This window comes from Zingiber officinale, chromosome 11A (assembly GCF_018446385.1).
Source record: "Zingiber officinale cultivar Zhangliang chromosome 11A, Zo_v1.1, whole genome shotgun sequence".
NCBI classification, from domain to species: Eukaryota; Viridiplantae; Streptophyta; class Magnoliopsida; order Zingiberales; family Zingiberaceae; genus Zingiber; species Zingiber officinale.
Genome location: NC_056006.1, coordinates 67,859,691 through 67,881,275, shown reverse-complemented (window position 1 = coordinate 67,881,275; position 21,585 = coordinate 67,859,691). Strand labels below are relative to the sequence as shown.

Here is a 21,585-nt window from a genome sequence, read left to right as displayed (position 1 = left end):
TGAGTTACCTATACTCACCACCGCATGTATACATTTATGTTTTCAGGTAACTTGTAGATGGTTGGTGTCGCTCGGAGTATCCTGTCTGCTGGGTCCTACGTCACATCCGAAGATCGTGCTTGTTTTCTTTTGTATATTTTTTTTTTATTTTTGGCATGGTATTTGTGTATAGCCATGTGGCTATCTTATGGTTTTGGTGTTGTATTTGTGTTTAAGCCGTGCCAGCATGCATTGTATTTATTTGTGTTGTGTAGGCTTTCCTTCGTTTTTTCCGCTGTGTTTTAGTACAGCCGTCTTAGGGTTCTTGCCTAAATTCCTTTCTACCTTTCTAAACCTAGGTTGAGAGGTTTTAGCATGATAAGCTACATGATTTTCCTTTACTTTATCATGCCTCCTATTTTCATGGTAAATAGCATTAAAATGATAAAAACTTGAACTAGCATGCTTTTTACCATAATTTAAAGGGGTAGGCTCAATAAAAGTTACCTTTCTTTTTACCTTGGAGGCTCCCCCTTGAATTGAGCTTTCTCCTTGAGCCTTGACCACCTTCTTCCCCTTAGGGCATTGACTTCGGTAATGCCCCTTTTGATGGCAAAAGAAGCACACAGTGTGCTCCTTGCTCTTCTTTATATTGGGGATGGTCTCCTTGGGCTTCTCCTTGCCCTTTTTTGCCACTTGGCCCTTCTTCTTGGCCAATTTAGGGCATTTACTGTCATGCCCCCAAAGGAGTCTCTGCCAGACAAAAATCCGACAACATCTCCCCTGTACTGGTGACAATCTGAAGCATCCATACAAGCAAAATACATCAGCCACATGCGGCTGGAATATTTATATACACAACCACGCAGTTATAATAACAGCCCACTTGGCTGGAATGAAACAATCACAACCACGCAGTTATATATAAAACAACAAGTATACTCCCTCCTTGCCCTTTTCATTGCATTCCTCTGAAGATGAAGCTTCTTGGACTTCTTCTTTGGAAGTTGAGCATCTCTCAACTTCGGAGTCCTCCTCTTGGTCTTGCTCCAATGAGTCGCCCTCTTTGGATTCCTCTTGATTCGGTACAGTGGAGGGTTCTTCATGGAGCTTAGCCAACTTGCTCCAAAGCTCTTTGGCATCTTCATATTGTCCAATTTTGCATAGAATTGTGATAGGCAATAAATTAACCAATAATTTGGTTACCTTGTCATTTGCTTCGCACCTTTGGACTTGCTCCGGGCTCCATTTGCTCCTCTTGAGAACTTTTCCCTTTGAATTTCTTGGAGCCTCGAAGACTTCCATTAGAGCAAACCATTGCTCTATCTCCACCATCAAGAAATTTTTGATCCTTGATCTCCAAAGATCGAAGCTTGTCATTGTGAATGGTGGAGGTACCCGTGTGTCAAATCCAAGTCCATCTTGGAATTGCATCTTGAAGTTGAGCTTCTTGAATTCTTTGACTTTGATAATTTTGCTCCAACTTCTTCACCCTCTAGCTCTTCTTTTTATGTTTGCCCCTTCCAACGATGATTTCGTCGAAGAGCGGCCTCGCTCTGATACCACTTGTTGGGACCGAAATGTAGCTAGAGGGGGGGGGGGTGAATAGCTCGTCGCGTGCTCGTGGTCGCCATTGCTTGTTTCTTCAAAGATGTGCAGCGGAAATATACAAGAAACAACACACACAACGCTAACAAGTAGATTTACTTGGTATCCACCTCCAAAGGAGGTGACTAGTCCAAGTATCCACACACTTACACACACCTCCACTAAGAAACACTCCTTTTCGGTAACTACTAAAGGCGGAGAAGCCTAACAAGTTCACACTACAAGAAGAAAGGGAAAGGATACACAAATACAAGCAAAAGCTTACAATGAGTATATAAAACCCTAACCCTAGCTTTCTTCCTCAACTGTATATCTGCCTCTTGACTTGGAAAACCTCCAAGAACCTTCAAGAACTAGCGATCTGAACTTTGTGGAGAAGCTCTGGGAGCACAGTGAAGATCTTAAATGAATCGGTGAAGTTCTGCTGAAGGAATCGAACGCCTGCAGCAAAATACGACGCCAACGGTCAGATCCCGATCGATTGGATTGCTCCCGATCGATTGGATTGCTCCCAATCGATCGGGGAGGCTTTGGATCGATCCATTGATCGATCCAGAGCTCCTCTGTGCTCTCAAGAATTGCCTGGATCGATCGGCTGATCGATCCAGGGCTTATCGCGCAACATCGTTGTCTCCCAATCGATCCACTGATCGATTGGGAGCTCTGGATCGATCGGCCGATCGATCCAGAGGCGTTCTGTGCGCTCTGTGACTTGCCCACTCGAGGCTTGTCACGGGGACATTCCCAATCGATCGGCCGATCGATTGGGCATCAGCCAATCGATCGACTGATCGATCCAGAGGTTGGTTTTTGCTCAAAACCAAGTCCCAAGCCCCCAAACCAACATCCGGTCTATCCATGACCTGTTGGTTCATCATGCCTAGCATCCGGTCACCCTTAACCTGCTAGGACTCCCTCACCAAGTGTCTGGTCAATCCCTTTGACCCACTTGGACTTCCCTTCTGCCTAGCTTCACTCACTAGGACTTCTCTTCTGCCTGACTTAACTCACCAGGTCTTTCACCTAGCTTCACTCACTAAGATTTTCACCTTCCTTCACTCACCAGGATTTTCCTCTGCCTGGCTTCACTCACCAAAACTTTCACCTAGCTTCACTTACTAGGATTTTCTCACTGCCTAGCTTCACTCACTAGGTCTTTCACCTGGCTTCACTCATTAGGATTTTCCTTCTGCCTAACATCCCTGTTAGGACTTCCCAGTCAAGTATCTGGTCAACCTTGACTTACTTGACTCTTCTTCAACCAACCTGATCAGACCCTGATCAGAGGGGAATTGCACCAAACAATCTTCCCAAATGAACAACTGCACCTGCACTTGTCCATATCATTGAAGTCTTGTATTGTCAAACATTGAAACCCAAACCAAGACTCAAGCTTGGTCAACCAGGTCAACCTTGACCTGAGGGATATTGCACCAACAAAAATAACCGAGGAAATGGTCAAGAAATTTATATGGCAGCATATCATTTGTCGGTTTGGCATCCCACGGCGGCTCATCTCCTATAACGGGAGGCAGTTCTCGGGTCAGCAGCACAAGGAATGGTGCGAGGGGTACGACATTCAGCATGCCTTCACCTCTGTAGCTTATCCCCAAAGTAACAGGCAAGCCGAAGTCACCAATCGGGAGATCTTACGAGTTCTCTGGGCTCGGCTCGACCATGAAGGTGGCAGTTGGGTAGACGAGCTGCTGGGAGCTCCTTGGGCCGGGCCGTTCGAGATTGTAGAAAAGCTCCATTCGGGTGCCTATTACCTCGAGGATGAAGATGGACGAAAGCTAGAGCGACCGTGGAGCGTGAATCACCTTCATTCGTACCGAGCTGGGTGAAAGGTGTGTTATTGTAACTCATAATGTTCAATCCTATTGTATCTTTTGACCGCAGGAGTAAAACCAAAGGATCAATTTATGCTGAACGAAGACCGTCGAGCGATGACGTTAAATCCCTGAGTCAGACCGTTGACTATAAACCCCCCGGCCCGAAGACCGTCGAGCGGCGATGTTAAATCCCTGAGTCGGACCAGCGACTATAAACCCCCCCCGGCCCGAAGACCGTCGAGCGATGACGTTAAATCCCAGAGTCGGACCGGCGACTATAAACCCCCTGGCCCGAAGACCGTCGAACGGCGACGTTAAATCTCTAAGTCGGACCGGCGACTATAAACTCCCCGGCCAGAAGACTGTCGAGCGGGAACATTAAATCCTTGAGTCGGACCGGCGACTATAAGCCCCCCAGCCCGAAGACCGTCGAGCGGTGACGTTAAATCACTGAGTCGGACCGACGACTATAAACCCCCCGGCCCGAAGACCCGAACGACGACGTTAAATCCTTGAGTTGGACCGGTGGCTAAACCCCCCCCCCCCCCCCCCCGCCCCCCGGCCCGTAGACTACCGAATGCTGCTCGGAAAGTATGCGCTCAAAGAAGTAACATCAACAAAATCGAGTTTTTATATTGACTCATCGTCTAAAAATACAAAGACAAGCAGGCTAAAAGTAAGATTAAAGCGGATATTATTAACTCGCGGAACGGCGAGCATACAGATGAAACTTCAAAACATAGAAAAAGATAAGCTAAAGGCGCTCCTCACTCCAGGACGTCGAAGATAGGCTCAGGAATGGTTTCTAGCAGGTCGGCCAGGTCTTGTGGAGGTATAGAGGCCGTCTCCGGGAGATGGCCCTTGGCCTTCAAATAAACAGTTGTCGCCCGGATAGCTTCCTCAAAAGCCAAGACTAGCCGATCGCTGAACTTCTCGCCAAATTCGTCCGAGCGGAAGTAGTTCTGCTTCATCACCGCGAAGCGGCCTGATTCACCATCTTGATATTCCTTTAGTGCAGCTCAGGAAGCTTCAAGAGCATCTTGGAGATCCTTCTTCTCTCCTTGAAGTTTAGCTTCAGCAGCCGATCGGCCTTCTCGCTCGGTGGATTGCAGGTCGGCCAATTCTTTGACTCGCTGCTCCAGCGCTCGGGCCTGCACATTCTTTGCTTCCAAATCGGAGACGGCCCTATTCTTTTTGTTAGTGGCCAGCTTGATTTCCTGGTCGTGGGACTTAACCTGGGCTTCAAGCCCAAATACCCTGGTTTCCAGGGCAGAGGACTTGTGCCGCAAGCAGTTTCTCTGCTTTGGCCAGCTCGGACCGAAGCGTGGCGTACGAGGGCCCCTGAGCTGGCACCCCTCCAGAAATTTGAAGCTTCTTCAACTCTTCCTCCAGCGCAACCAGGCGATTACTGACCGCGATGTTCTCTACCTAGTTCTGCACTCAGATGAAATAATTATTGGAACCCCAAGGTTGTTTTGGTGTGATCAACAAGTTAGGTTAGGTCCTGTGTGTTTCTAACCTTCTGTCTAAGTGTGTAGGAGCTTTGGAACACAGGTAGTTGAGCGGAAGATGCAGCTAGCATGAAGGACGACAGTCCGAGGGACGAGGTGATGTGGAAGAGTACACCGGCGGACGAGAAGGAAGCGCGCGGTGGTTCCGAGGGACGAAAGCCGAAGCGAAAGATTGCTCGAGGAGCAAGAGACGCAGCTAGCGAGAAGGACGACACGCGGTGCATCCAAAGGATGAAGACTGCGGATGAGTACGCCGGCGGATGAGAAGGAAACACGCGGTGATTTTGAGGGACGAGATGCCGGAGGGAAGCCCACTCGAGAAGATCGGAACTTGGGTTCGGGTGAACCCTATTCCGGATAGTAGAGATCACCCATTCAAGCGGATCTAGAGAAGAGGACCCGGACGAAAGTCAACAAGAGTTGACTCAGCATTCGGGGCGCTCGGAACTGTCCGGGGCGCTCGGACTAGCCTGGGGCACCCGGACCAGTCCGGGGCGCCTAGACAAGGCCAAGGAGCCCGGAACCCTTCCGAGCGCTCGGAAGTCAGTTTTTGACCAGATCGAGCTTTGACTCGATCTGAACGTTGGGGGATAAAATTTATCCCCCCCCCCCCCCCAGGGCGCCCGGAACCCTTCCAGGCGCCCTGACCAAGGCTATAAATATAGCCTTGGTCCAGAAGCCAAACACTTATGCACTTCTGTCTTTTGTGCTTTCACTGCTGTAAGAGGCTTCTCCGCCTGAAGGAGATATTTTAGTGCACGTTTATTCCTTGGATTAACAACCTCCTTGGTTGTAACCAAGTCAAGTTGTGAGCCTCTTCTTTTTATTTTATTTACTGCTAATTTACCTTATGCAAGTGTTAGATTAAGAGTTTGAGAAGGGTTGTTCATTTTGATTTTATAGGCTATCCAACCCCCTTCTAGCCGGCCGCAACGGTCCTACAAGTGGTATCAGAGCCGAGACGCTTCAGGAGGACTAACCGTCGAACAAAGCAACAAGATGGCCGGATCTAACATCCACCCGCCAAAATTCGAGGGGGACTTTACAAGCTGGAAGAAACACATGGAGATATTTTTCTGTACCGATTTCGATTTATTACTAATAATGGAACTCAGTTTTGAAGCTCCCAAGGGCAAAGCAAAAAATTCATGGACAAAGAAAGAGCAGGCCGAGTACGTGGCAAACAAGAAAGTAGAATTCCATCTGCTAAGCGTACTTCCGCCACAAGAAGTCAACCGTGTCGGCACCTACAATTTGGCAAAGGAGCTTTGGGAAAAGTTCCTTGAACTACACGAAGGAACATCCGAAGCCAAGCTTGCGAGATGGGACTTAATTTGCAACCAGCTCACCAGCCTCCGTCTTGAAGAAAGTGAAACAATTGCACATCTACACTCAAGGATACAGGAGCTCATCACCAGACTTTTGAATCTCGGAGAAGAGGTAAGTAACCGAGATTCGCTCAGGTACGCTTTAAATTCCTTTCCAAGAAATTCAAAATGGGCATCACTAGTAGATGTCTTTTATATTTCAAAAGACCTAGAAAAAGTTTCTTTAGAAGAATTTTTCTTGACATTTGAAGTGCACGAATCAAGATGTGCAGGTTCGAAGGAGCCCAAGAACAACATCGCCCTTAAAGCATAGAGAGATGAACCTGAGTCAAAATCTTCTCTCAACAACGAGGAAATGGTAATGATGGTAAGACAATTTAAGAAGTTATACAATTCTAGAAAAACTAACCATCCACAGGGTAGAAAGAAAAGAACGATCCGCTACTACCATTGTGATGAAGAAGGGCACGTCAAGGACAACTGCCCCAAGCTAAAGAACAAGGATAAAGATAAAGGTAAAAAGCCTGTTCAAAAACGAAAGGCCCTGAAGGCGACGTGGGACGATACGTCGTCCGAATAAGAAGTCGAAGTATTCTCTGGACTCGCACTGATAGCGAGTCATCAAGACGACGACTGCGATTCAAGCTCTTCCAAAATGAGCATCGAGAGCATCGATGAAGGGGGAGACACATCGAAAGAAAGCAGTAGCTCAGGGGGAGAAACGGACAACGAGATCGACAAGGTAAGTCAGGTACGATTTCTTCCTCCCAATAAAATGTTTAAGTTTGTTAAGTTATTAACTAAAGACTGCTGTAAATTATAAAAGGAAATAAAAAATTTAAAAATAATTTTAGCTAAATCCTGCCCTTTAGAAGAATTAGATAAATCAAAATTGAAAAATGAAAAATTACAATTAGAAAATCAAATTTTGAAAAATCAAATAGACAACTTGAAAAACTATTCATGCTCATCTAATTTTAGTAGGTTCAAAAATTTAAATTGGTATTATAGATATCACCAGGGACAAATTAGGAATATCTCTAGAAAATATGTCCCTAAGAAATTTTTAATCAACCCAATAGGCTAGAACCTTTATTGGGTTCCAAAATCTTGCTTAATCTAAATAAAAGTTAGCGCTTTCAGTGAGAAAATTAAACAATGAATTTCTTTATGAGGCTTTGTCTAAGGAAGTGGTTGTTGCTCCAATAACCAAGATGGCCTAGTGCCTCGCCACGACCTGGAAGCCAAGATATTGAAATAAATATTTAATTAACTTTCTGTCAAAGCATTAAAATTAGAATTAATTAATGCTTTCAAAGTTTTTCAAACATTTTTTTCAAAATATTTTTTTTACTTAGAATTTTTTTTTTAATTCTCTTTAACACTTAGAAAAATTCTCAGAAGATTTCTTTAGTTAAAGGTTGTAATGAAATTGAAAATTTCTGCTTAAAGTTTTTAGAAAATAATTTTTTAAAAAAATTATATATATATATATATATATATATATATATATATATATATATATATATATATATATATATATATATATATATATATATATATTTGCATAAATGCCTAAGTTAGAATTTTTTTCTTATAATTTCCCTTAGAAAATTTTACTTATTTTTTTTCAGAAACTCTTTGTGTGAAAATTATTGCAAATTTTTAAAGATCTCAAATTTTTCTAAGTCTTTAACCCTTAGATTTTTTTCTTGAAATCCCATTTTTTTGTGATCAAAGGGGGAGAAGGATTAGTATAAGTCTAGGGGGAGGTAGACCAAAATATTAACTTATTTTATTTTTACACTTAAATTGTAAATTAAGTTAATATACTTAATTTTATTTAATGTCTATTTTAACCCTAGCTTAACTTGGGTTGATCACACCAAAAAGGGGGAGATTGTTGGAACCCCAAGGTTGTTTTGGTGTGATCAACAAGTTAAGTTAGGTCCTGTGTTTCTAACCTTGTGTCTAAGTGTGCAGGAGCTTAGGAGCACAGGTAGTCGAGCGGAAGACGCAGCTAGTGTGAAGGACGACAGTTCGAGGGACGAGGTGCTGCGGAAGAGTACACCGGCGGACGAGAAGGAAGCGCGCGGTGGTTCCGAGAGACGAAAGCCGAAGCAGAAGATTGCTCGGGGAGCAAGAGACGTAGCTAGCGAGAAGGACAGCACGCGGTGCGTCCGAGGGACGAAGACTACGGATGAGTACACCGGCGGACGAGAAGGAAACACGCGGCGATTCCGATGGACGAGAAGCCGGAGGGAAGCCCGCTCGAGAAGACCGGAACTTGGGTTCGAGTGAGCCATATTCCGGATAACATAGATCACCCAATCAAGCGGATCCAGAGCAGAGGACCCGGACGAAAGTCAACCAGAGTTGACTCAGCATCCGGTGCGCCCGGAATTGTCTGGGGCGCCCGGACTAGCCCGGGGCGCCCGGACAAGCCTGGGGCGCTCGGAACCCTTCCTAGCGCCTAGAAGTCAGTTTTTGACCAGATCGAGCTTTGACTCGATCTGAACATTGGGGGATAAAATTTATCCCCCCAGGGCGCCCGGAACCCTTCGAGGCACCCCGACCAAGGCTATAAATATAGCCTTGGTCCAGAAGCTTGGAATTAACTCAGAAATTTACATTCCAAACACTTGTGTGCTTCTGTTCTAGTTTAGCTTTTGTCTTTTGTGCTTTCACTGCTGTAAGAGGCTTCTCCGCCTGAAGGAGATGTTTTAATGCACGTTCATTCCTTGGATTAACAACCCCCTTGGTTGTAACCAAGTCACGTTGTGAGCCTCTTCTTTCTATTTTATTTACTGCTAATTTACCTTATGCAAGTATTAGCTTAAGAGTTCGAGAAGGGTTGTTTATTTTGATTTTACAGGCTATCCAACCCCCCCTTCTAGCTGGCCGCAACAGACCTACAATAATATCAAGAGCTAAGTTAAATAGACATGTAGGGTTGAGAAGCATACCCCGGTAGCTTGCTGCAAGTGGCTATTGGCGAGCTGACCGAGAGTCATCAAGGCAACACGGGCCCTCGCATCCTCCCATATTTTGGCGAGCGGTCCGCGGATAGTGATCTGATGCTCCAGAGCAACTGGCCGATCAGCCGCTAGGAGAAATTATTCTGTGGGGAGATGGAGGATGGCCTTAACGACCCGACGGCTGCTCGGATCCGATTGAGCTGAGACTGAGCGGCCAGATGACTCGTCAAGCAGAGTGGAGATTATACCTGAGCGCCTAAGCCGAAGATGAGCTCGTGGCTGGGAACTGATGGGTTGCGCTTCAAGGGAAGCCACAGGCAGGTTAAGCTGGGAAGGAGTGCGGTCTGAAGAGATGGCCTCGACTGAAGCAGGGGCCGGGTTGACTGCTTCATAGGGGATGCCGACCTGCTCTGTCATCGGCCCCATAGATGTAACTGAGTGGGTGTGAAGGTCCGTCCGGCGCCATTTGCGTACCACCAAAGGGGAGTCCTCGGCCGAGTGTCCCGCGTCCTCTAACGCAGGGTGTCCAGCAGACGAGATGGCATCGCCGACCGTCTCGGTTCCAGGTAGCCGAACGACCGTCTCTCCAACTGCATGTGGAGCTTCCTCGCTTTCACCTTCGTGCGAGCCGACCGGTGCGATACCTAGATCGGCCATCTCCTTAGCCGCCGCCTCTACCTCGGAAGCTTTCAACCTCATCCGCTCGGTAGTCTTGGCATGCCACATAATGTCGGCTGCATAAAAGAAGAATAAATCAGTTAGACCAAAAGGAAGGGGGATGAAGAAAACACTTACCCATGCTGCTTGGAAGTTTCGTTCAGATCGGGCTCAATCCGAATATGTATATCACCCCCTCGCAGAGCAGCTTGTTGATGTTGAATCTATGCCCGGCTAGCAGATTGGCTGCGTGGAGGTAATCTGGCTGGCTCTTGTATTTACCGAAGTCCGGCGGGCTCGGTACAGTGGTCTGCCATTTGGTGCGGAAGGATGGCCTCTCGGGAAAACGAAGGTAGAAGTAGTTTTCCTTCCAATGTTTGTTCGAGGTCGGCATCTTGTCAAAGAAAACAAGACCGATCCACGACTGGAAGAGAAAAGTACCCCACTTGGACTATTTGGCATAGTAGAAATAGTGGAAAGTCTTAGGGACCAAGGGGATGTCATGCAGCCTAAAGAGGACAACTACCCCGCACAGCAACCTAAAGGAGTTAGGGACGAGTTGGCCGAGCGGGAGGCGGAAATAGTTGCACACCTCAAGGATGAAAGGATGAATAGGAAAACGTAGGCCGGCCACAAACTGGTCTTGGAAAAAGCAAACAGTGTCGATCGGAGGGTCGTGTGGTCGATCGGAGGGTGTGGCTAGTATTAGTTCGTAGTCAGAAGGAAGTTCAAAGGTTCGGGTGAGGCTCAGCGCGTCCCTCTCATCGAACTGGCTCTCTGTGGTGGTATATCAGAGGCCGGGGGCGAGGTCGGACTGGCGAGAGGAGCTACCCATTACCAGGACAAGGACCGAAGTAAGAGATGGCGGGGGTTATCGAGAAGAATGGTCAGAATAGTGTATAAGGGGGGCATGAATACAACGAAAAGTGCGAAGAAAAACACAAAAGAACTGAAAGGAAAAGGGCGAAGGGGCCTTACGGAAGATAGGACCAAAGGAGGAGGCGACGGATCATCGGAAAGCAAAGAAACGAGTTCACTAGAACGCTGAACGAGAGGAAGCGGAAGCCTTCGGATGCGCACACGATAACGCGAAGCGGCTGGGAAAGAGGAGATGTCCTTATAAACGTTGGGCTAGATCAACCGGATCCGTCTGATCCAGGTCGCGGGATCCAAGGAGCGGATCTGACCATCGAATTCGAAAAGCCAAAGGTCACATCAGATCTGACGGCTCGAGTGAACGGTGACGGATACGCGACCACATGGCGCTCGCTCACGGGTCGTATTTAATAAACACCATCATGCGGGCATGGCCGCGTGCTCAGCCTTGATGGCGGTGATTTACACAAATGCCGAGGAGTTTCTAGGGATAATCAGCGTGACCGCTGCCGGAGCGGCGGGACAACCGCTGGCAAACAAAACTTTCCTAGTACCAACTGGTGACGTGTCGATCGGCATTACCTACTTGTGTAGTCCCCGGTCGGATGGACACTAACCTCGGTAGATGAGTGGCAGACACGCCACTAAGCCAACAGTCCAGTCAGTCGGACTTCCTGCCTCCTTCGACTAGACTTGAAGGGAAGGCATGTGATCCGGTGGTAAGGATCGGGGGCCCACAGAGGAAGGGGTCAATGACATGGGAGAGTCAAAGGTCCGGCTGAGCAGGGAGGAAGTCTCCTGGCCGACCGGCCCAAGTAGACCCCGGGCCAGCACGAAGACAGCTCGACCTCAGGTTGAGCTTCCAACGCTCACAAGCTCCTTTATGGAGAAACTGCTATGCCGAGTAGCTAAGCTGCTCGGCCGAGCTGCAGAACGACTAGTCGATGCCCCATCCGAGTGTGTGACCGAGCGACCGTCTCGCCCGGTCCGTGGTACGTGTATACTCGGGTGCTCGGGAAGCCAAGCGATCAGCCCGACCGACCCAATTAGAGACAAGGGGCTTAGAAGAGGACAAAAGGGGCAGCTAGTGATGTCATTTTCGAGACGTCTGCCGCCGACAAGCAGCATGGTCGGCGACTGGGCCGTACCAAGTATCGTACGGAGGAAGCTTCCACTACCATGACAGAGATATGTTCGAAAAATTACGGTATGGCGTCAGGGATGCTTTTCTGACACAGTCATTCCAAGGTATGCTTTGAGAAACGTACACGCCTCGGGAAGCATGCACGCGCCTCTCTGGGGTCCTATATAAAGACCCCCGAACTTCGACGGAGGTATGATTTTTCTCCTTATCTACTGTAGCCACAGTCTCTATTCTGCCTCTGTTTCTTCTCGCCGTTGCTTGACTTGAGCATCGGAGAGTCGTCGCCAGGAATCCCTTCCCGGCCCGACTTTGTTACAGGTTCATCGGAGGCTTACGTCGCTGTGAAGATCACTTGGAAGCAGCAGAGAGCGCCACGTCCCCAGTTTCCATCGACTCAGTGCACGTACAGGATCAAAGACCAATACTTAAACTCTTATAGTAAAAATATTGCTCACTTCATGCTATCATAGATAGAAAAAGATAGATCACTAAATATAATAGCACCATAAGTAGCCAATAAACCACATGGAATCTAGAATAAACGTGTTAGTATTTTGCAATAAGGAACAAACAATCATGATGTGATGTAAGATGCAACTAGCAAAAATTTTATTAAGCAAAAACTGAACTAAACTAAATGCATCTAATGCATCCCCCCAGACTTAAACTTTTCATTGTCTCAATGAAAACTAAAAACAACGTGGAGGAGATAAAAAATAAGAGAAGTTACCAAATGATGTCATTAACTTCTCCACCATATAGTTGCCCTCCTCCTAATCTTTGAATCCTATAAAAGAAGTAGACAACAAAAATTAAGTAGAGAATACATGTGTATTATAAAGAAATGAAACTAGAAAGAACTAAAGACATGAATGAAATGAAGAAAATAAACTTGGGTTACCTCCCAAGAAGCGCTTGTTTAAGATCATTAGCTCGACCACCTCATTAGATTCATCTAAATCTCGCTCTTGGAGGGGTAAGATATTTCAACACCCTCCTACCAAGGGCTCTTATTATGGAGAGAGCTTTCATCAAAGGAGCTACAGAGTAAAGTATAACTCTCTCCATCTTCGTCTTCTTTGAAGTTCTTTCAAGTGATCGAAGATGATTCAGATCGAGCTTCCAATTATAGGCCCCATGAGAATCTACACACCCAAAAGAAAAACATACCTCTCCCAAGCATGCTATATTAGAAGGAACTAGAACCATATTAGTATGAACTGAATATGTATCAAAACTTAAATCACATCCAAAAAAAATCAATTATAGGTACTTCTATAAAATTTTCCAAAAGATCACTAGAGATACTAACCTTGCTTTGCCGAGAGATACCTGAAAGTTCTAAACATGTGGATGTGACCTCTTCTGAATTAAATGATGGCTCTAGCTCTGGCTCAGGTGGTGGTGCAAGTAAAGGTGGTGATTCTTGGGACTCTGCCTTTATTGCGCAAGTCCCTACACATTGGCCCATAACATGTTCAATCCTTGCAACTCTCATAATCTTAGAAGGTTGTGTGGGTAAAGGATGTGATTCTTGAGATGCTGCTTCCATAACACAGCTCCCTACACTTCCTTTTATAACATCATCATCAACACAAGTATCAAAAAATAAACCAACACCAATATTCTCAGTGGGAGAATCATCTATAGGAGGATCACTTACTTCATTTACAATTTTAAATTGATCTACCACATCACATTCATCGTCTGAAAATTCAATTTCATCATAACACCTTGTAAACCCAGAAAGTAAATCTGAAAACTTGTTATCCACTACATTATTATCACAATCCTCATCTGAAGAGTCCTCATCATCATATACATCCAGAAATCTACACTCAACCATATTAGTCTCACAGAATTTGCCAAAGTCTTCATTTTCATTGACCCTCACTAGCCATTGTGGAAAAGGAACCTTTAGTGAAGGTTTTGGGAAAGGTACTTCCTTTTTCCCATATTCCCTTTGAGCTTGCAGAGGAGGTCCAACTTGCTTATCTAGTGTAGGTGTGATCAATCGTTGAGGGAAAGACACTTGTGGCCTTTGAGAACTTCCTAGAGTAATGAAACTGAGTTCTTGAGGTCTTCTATTGTTCTTCTCCTCAATCTTAAACAAATCCTTCTTCAGTAGTTCTTCATGATTCTTGCCACTTCTCAACTTAAAATTATTATCATTTACACTAGATCTTGTCTGTGTAGGAGGAAGGTCTTCCTTGAACCATTTTGAAACTATGATATTAATCTTTTCCCCCAAAATGTTTGAACTCCTCATTCTGTGACTTGTGAATTTCAACATTCTTAGATGGTTGAACTGCATTTTGTTTGATAGACTCTCTTGTATATATGGCTTCTACTTCTCGAATTTCTGAGGGAGATTCCATCCAACTTTTTCTTGACCATTCATGGAGGTTCAATGCTACTTAATCAATCAATGTATATGCTTTGTCTACACACTTGTCCATAAAAGAACCTCCAGTCGATGAATCTAACAAAAACTTATCTGAGAAAGAAATTCCCCTATAGAATATGTGCAGGGTTAGCCATTTTTCAACCATGATGAGGGCACTGTCTTTGTAGACTCTTGAATCTGCCCCATGCTTTAAATAATAATTCTTCATATGCCTGAGCAAAATTTGTGATGCAATTCCTCATATAAATTATTCTACTTAGAGGGAAAAAATGATCTAGAATTTGTTTCTCCAATTGCTCCCAACTTGTGATGCTTTGAGGACGAAGAGAATATAACCAAGTCCTTGCTTTATCCTTGATACTAAAAGGAAATGCCATCAACTGAACTGCATCTGCTAACACTCCTTCACAATTCACCATATCACAAAGCTCTAGAAATGTCTCAAGGTGAAGATAAGGACTTTCTGATACTTCTCCTCCAAATTTGTGACCTTGTATCATGAAAATTAACTCTGGGTCTAGTTGGAAACTTTCTACTTCAAAATGAGACTGCACAATGGGAGATAAAAATCTTGCAGAAATGGGTGTAGAGAAATCTCTTAAGGACCTGCTTGACATGTTAGTGCTCACGGTATCTAAAAAAAATTATGAGAAAAGAACAAAAATGTAGAATTAAAGACAAGAAATAAAATGCTATACGAAAAGTAAGAAAGAAAATGTAGAATTTAAATTACAAGAAAGAAAGTGCATAATGAAAACAAGAAAGAAAATGCAAAGGAAAAAGAAAAATGTCTAGGGTAACTCATATGCTAATCAAATAATGTTAATCAAAAATAGTCCCTGACAACGACACCAAAAACTTGTTATGATTCCGCAAGTGGACGGATTCGTCATTAGTAATATAAAAGATTGTCGAACCACAGGGTCTGTTGACTAAGCACTAGAGATGTCGCAAATTAAGTTATCTAGACGGTCGAAAGTTAGCTTTGGCGCTTGCAAACTAACGAGAGTGATCGAAGAGAGAAAGATGGCTAAGACGAAGAGAGAGGAGAGAGAGAGAATTGATCTTAGAGGGAATGAGCTTTGAGAGATGAATTCTAGGATTTCAGTTTCACTATAATGCTAGGAGATATTACATAGATTGCTTAGTTTCTACCCTCTATGTCCATGCTCTTGTAGGAAGTTAAATTGGTCAATATCCCTAAGTATCGAATAGAGATGATTCTTGTGAAATCCTGTAACCGTTAACCCCTGTCACGAGGGTGCCTCGGTAGATCACAGGAGTACATGTCTAGTAAATAACAATAAGGATAGAGGTAGAGATTTGGTACGGTTTCCTACTTCCTTATGGAGGAATTGCCTCTCTTTTCAAGAGAATGTCCTAGATGCCTGTGAACGGGTTACCCTTGTCACTAGGGTCCCTCGGGTGTACGATCTAGATCACTCTCTCTACGAGAGTGGTAAATCCTAAGGGATTGTTTCTCCTTTTAAGAGAATGTCCTAGACGTCCAGAAAGGGTTACCCCTGTCACTAGGGTACCTTGGTCAATACACTCTAGGGTATCCCCTTTACGCGATTAACAATCCTCCACATCAATCAACAAATCATGCAAAGAAATATAAATACGTCACGCACACAATGCACGAACAAGGTAATAACATGTCATTGAATAGAAATGTGGTGAATCTACATAGTTCTGCATCTCCATTACATTACAAATACTCCCTAATCCTAGAAGAGGATATCTACTTCATTGTGAGGGAAGAACTACCCCAAAGCATAAAGTAAAGTATATTTACAACCCTTGATGTAAGAAGAAGGGGAAAAAGAGATGCTTGCCGAGGTTTCCAATGTCTTAGGGATGCCTCCTTGCTTTGGAGATGGACAGAACGTCAAGGGACGGCAGTGGATGAAGCTCTAGGGTTTCCCCCGAAGGGGAAAACCCTTTCCCAAGGAGAGGGGCGAAGTCCCGAATCAAAGATCCCACAATGAATAGGGTTCTTGACTCTATTATAGGGTAAGGCTTGGGCACTGCATGAACCATGTCATGGCCGTGCGAGTTGTCACAACCATGCCTATCTTTTGTACTAGTTAAGTAGCATGGACGTGCAAGTTGACACGACCATGCCTATCTTCTGCACTGGTTAAGTGGCACGGTCATGCGAGTTGGCACGACCATTCCTATCTTCTGCACTGGTCAAGTGGCACGGCCGTGCAAATCTGTATGGCCATGCTCTTCCTCTCTTCTGGTTAAGTGGCACGGTCGTGTGAATCCACACGGTCATGTCTTCCTTCTGCTCTGGATACACCACACGGCCGTGTGAATTGTCACGGTCGTGCATCAAGGGTGTGTGAACTTGTAGACCATTTTATCACATCTTAACGTGGTATTCTTGAGTTGAGGTCTTCATCAAAGATGTAGGTCTTGAAGTTACCTACGTTTCCCAAAACTCCAATGGACCACAAAGTTATGCCTGTTTTTCTCTTCGTGTGTAATGCAGGATTTGACACGGCCGTGTGCCAAGGCCGTGTCTCATAGAAACGAACTTTAGACCTTTAAGACTTAGTTTTATCTGATTGAAGTCTTCATAAGTGTTGTAGATCCTGAAGTTATCTATATTTTTGTATCTGGAACGGCTCATAACTCCAACCGACCAGAAAGTTATGGTCATTTTACTTTTAGTCCGCAGTGTTGGAAATTCCACTCGGCCTTCACACGGCCTGAACACCTTGGAAGCTCTAGACTCCACTTAAGCTTCGTTCTTTTTGCTCCAAAATCACATCCTATCAATAAGAAAACACACAAAGAGCAGATCTCCAAATAAAAGAGTATTTATACTGAATATATGCTAATAGAGGTGAGCATGCATAGAATATACGTGAATAAAGTAAGTGAATGTGCGTCAAAACATGTATAAGTGATCATAAGATCTACGCACATCTGTAGGAAGCTCAAGCTCATGGGAGGCCAAACCAATTCTTCCTCTCGATCCTGCTATAGCCTCTATAAAGCCTCGCGTTCACCGTTTGATTTTACTTCTACCCAAATGAGGGGCCGACCACATCCTTGCTTGGTGCCCAAGCATGGGGCCACCAAGCCCTCTTGGTGCCCAAGATGTGGTCGGCCAAGCCATGCTTGGTGCCCTAGCATGGGGCCGCCATAAAGAAGAGAAAAGAGTTTTTTTTTGTTAAAATCTTTCCTTTTATAGCTTTCTACAATGGATTAAAAGAGAGATTTTAATTTTGTTAAAATCTTCTTTCCTTTTTGTAGTTATCTACAATGGTTTTAATCTTTGTAGTTATCTACAATGGTTAAAAGAGAGATTTTAATTTTGTTAAAATCTTTCCTTTTTTGTAACTAATCATTATAGGAATAAAAGGAAGATTTTGTTTAAAACAAAATTTTGTTATAATCTTTCCTTTTATAGCTATTTACAATGATTTAAAAGAGAGATTTTAATTTTGTTAAAATCTTTCCCTTTTTGTAACCATCTACAATAAAAGGAAATTTTATTAAAAACTTTCCTTATTAGCCGCTAGAAAAGATTATAAAAGAGGAGGAGGGGATGCTCTCTAAAAAACACAACCTAAGGCTCCTCTTCTAATTTCTTGTAGCAGGCTCTTCCCTCTTTTCACTTTCCTCTTCTATGTGGGGCCATCAAGGCACAGGAGAGGACCTTCACTTTGTGGTCGGTTGCTTGGAGGAGGAGAAGAAGAAGAAGGAGGAGGCCTCTTCACTTTGTATTCTTTGGTGGCCGAAATCTTGGAAAAGAAGGAGAAGGTCGGGTGTCTTTGTCTTGGTAGATCGTCGCCCACATGACTTCTAAGAGGAGGAGAGGAATACAACAAAAGATCAAGAAGTCTTTATCTACAAGGAAAGGTACAACTAGTTCTTTATTCCACTACGAACTAGTTTAGTTTTTCTTTGTATGGATCCTGAAATACCAACACAAGAGGCTAGTGATTTTGTGTTTCAATTTTGTGCTTCAATTTTGTGTTTCGATCTTGTGCTTAGATTGAGGTCTATTTAGTTAAACCTAGGGTTTACTGTGAGTAGTTTAAATATTCAATTTTTTGAAAGGCTTTGTCTAGGAAGTGGTGGATGATCCCATAACCAAGAAGGTCGAGTGTCTCGCCAATGACCTAGAAGTCAATCCTTAAAATAGATATTTATTCAACTTCTGTAATATGGTTTAACTTCTGAAGAGCACATGAGTTGAACTTATAGTAAAAATGTTAAGCTTCATTTCCAATCCAAGTTTAACTTATGAAGAACACATGTTTTGAACTTGGAGTAAAAATGTTATGTTTCGTTTCCAATCCAAGTTTAAGAACACATGGGTTGCTAGGAAAAGTTCTATGCTTGTACAAATTTTGTACAGGAGAAACAAAATGGAATTCCGAGTAGCACCCAACAATTTGTCTATTTTCTTATTCTTTTCCGCTGCATACTCGTAATTTTAAAACCAACAAAATAAGTTTTTGAAAACCACGTAATTCACCCCCCTTTCATGTGTGATCGATCCAACATGATGTGCCCTATATTTTATAGGAAAGGCATCAGGGTTTTTGTGGAAGTCATATAGGGAGTCAGTCTCTTGCCTAGAAGGTATTATTAGCTTGATATTTTTGGCCTACCTTATAGAAGGATGCATCTCAACTAGTAAGGACTTGTTTATCTTCCTAGAAGCACTAGAACATCCCGCACCACCCCCACAAAATTGCTTAAAACCTCTCTGGTTTCTTGTCCATTTGATCAATGGGGGATGGATATAGTAGGACCTTTCCCACTAGCATCTGCTCAGGGGAGATATTTCTGGGTAGCAGTAGATTATTTCTCAAAATGGGTGGAAGTTGAGTCCTTAGCTAAAATAACTGAGTAAACGGTTATTAAATTCTTATGGCAATATATTATCTGCAGATTCAACATTGCACATAAGTTGGGTTCTGATAATAGGAGGCAATTCTAGGACAGAAGGATCCAAGAATGGTGTCTGGGATATGGTATTACATGGGCCTTTACTTTTGTAGCTTATCCGTAAAGCAATGGACAAACTGAAGTAACAAATAGAGAAATTATCAGAGGGTTTAAAGATTAAATTGAATTATGTTGGGGGTAGTTTGGTGGATAAATTACCCAATGTATTATGAGATTATCGCACAACTCCCCGAGAATCGACAGATATAATTCCTTTCTACCTAGTTTATGGTGGTGAGGCAATGATCTAGGTCAAAATAGTGGTAGAATCTGATCACAGGTGTTTGTATGACGAAGATAATACCGACCGGTGTCTTATGGAGCTCAACCTAATAGAAGAAGTATGGGAAAAGGCTGTAGCTCGACTTATGTTGTATCATCAAAGGATGAGACAGAACTATAACAGAAGGGCTATTCTTAGATTTTTTTCAAGTGGGTGATCTAGTCTGGAAGCGCATCAAACAAGTTAAAGACATTAATAAACTAGAGTCACAATGGGGAGGATCATTCAAGGTGGTACAAAAGCTCGCCTCTGGTTCTTACTATCTTGAAGATGCTGAATGCCAGAGATTGGATATGCCTTGGAGTGTCAATCATTTACATTCTTATAGAGCTTGACAAGTATGCCTGTAACTTATTCTTATATTTTATTCAACTTTTATACATTTAATAAAAGTGTAGGCGGATTCATCTCAGTCGAACTCGACTTTAAACTCTATATAGTCAAACTTGATTTTAAACTCTATACAGTCGAGCTATGACTTTAAACTCTGCACAATCGAACGTGACTTTAAATTTCATCTCAGTTGAACTATGATTTTAAATTTTATATAGTCAAACGTAACTTTAAACTTCATCTTAGTCGAACGTGACTTTAAACTTCATCTCAGTCGAACGTGACTTTAAAATTCATCTCAGTTGAACGTGACTTTCAAATCTATATAGTTGAGCTACGACTTTAAACTCTATACAGTCGAACTCAACTTTAAACTCTACATAGTCAAATTAGATTTTAAACTCTATACAGTCAAACTGTGACTTTAAACTCAAGTATGGGTAAGCGTGTTCTGACGCCTATGAATTCTTAAATCTTCTAGTAGTCAAGTTTGTTCTAAGCCTCCGAGACCCTGGACAGATTATTAACAAGTATTCATCATGGACGGATTCTAATATTAAGGGATTATAATTATCCAGACTATTTATTTCGCTCAGCATTATATGCCTGTCCGGTTCATTATTCAGTCGGGGAATTCATTATGAAAATTGCCTATAATTATCCAGACTATTTATTTCGCTCAACATTATATGCATGTCCGATTCATTATTCAATCTGGAAATTCATTATGAAAACTACCTATAACTAGCTGGGTTGTTTATTTCGCTCAATGTTATATGTCCGTCCAGTTGATTATTCAATCCGGGAACTCTTTATGAAAATTACCTATAAAAGTCTGGTTGGTTTATTCCGCTCGGCACTATGTGGTTAACTAACTTATTATTTCATTTCAGAATTTATTATGAAGATTACTTGGAGATATATGGAAGCTGGGTTATTGTACTTGGTGTTATTGTCTCGCCCGATATTTTATGCGGATTAATGTATACTACACAAGAAATACACATGGGATCTAATCTTATCAGTAATATTAGTGATTATGAAGATACACAAGAAGAACATATGTTACCCAATACTATACCATACACAGCTCAAAATTTAATTATGATTTTATTTCAATAATTACATATAGTTACATGTCCTTGCATGAAAAACTTCAATTGAACTTGTTCAAGAGATCCCTTGGGAGCTCTATGAGGAGTCGGTGTTGGTCTATAGATTAGTGAGAAAGTTTTGAGGATAGATGACCGCTCTCATACAATTGTCGAATCACTCCTCCCAGGACATGGTCGAGTGTCCCGGAAAATCTCTTAGCTAATTTTCTTTTAAAATTAATGGAGTCTAGATAAGCTCTCCTCCCAATATCTATGTGTTCATCCTCCCTAGCTTTATAAGTGAATAATTCGGCCCGAGCGGTATTCGTTTCAGTCTTTGTAGCGTCCAACTAGGCTTGTAGGGATTCTATATGAGCTTCTCATGCATCCAACTCCATTTGTTGATGTAGTAGCATGAAATTCTTAAAGGATAGCTCCTGAATTAGCTTAGGAGAATGGGATACGTGTCTAAGCCTCACCTCTTCTAGTAAAGTAGTCTTGTGAGCTAGATCTGAAAGAGCTTTCTCTTTCATTGCTCTCTCTACTTGGATCTTGGACTCACTGCTTTGCAACTAAAG

At 43.3% G+C, this 21,585-nt stretch overlaps 1 non-coding gene across 1 annotated transcript; it reads left to right on the top strand.

Moving 5' to 3' along the window:
• Nucleotides 1-14,458: 14,458 nt before the first annotated feature.
• LOC122033139 lies at nt 14,459-14,565 on the top strand. The gene has a single exon (XR_006126392.1). It is a non-coding gene; the product is annotated as a small nucleolar RNA R71 (small nucleolar RNA).
• Nucleotides 14,566-21,585: the final 7,020 nt, after the last annotated feature.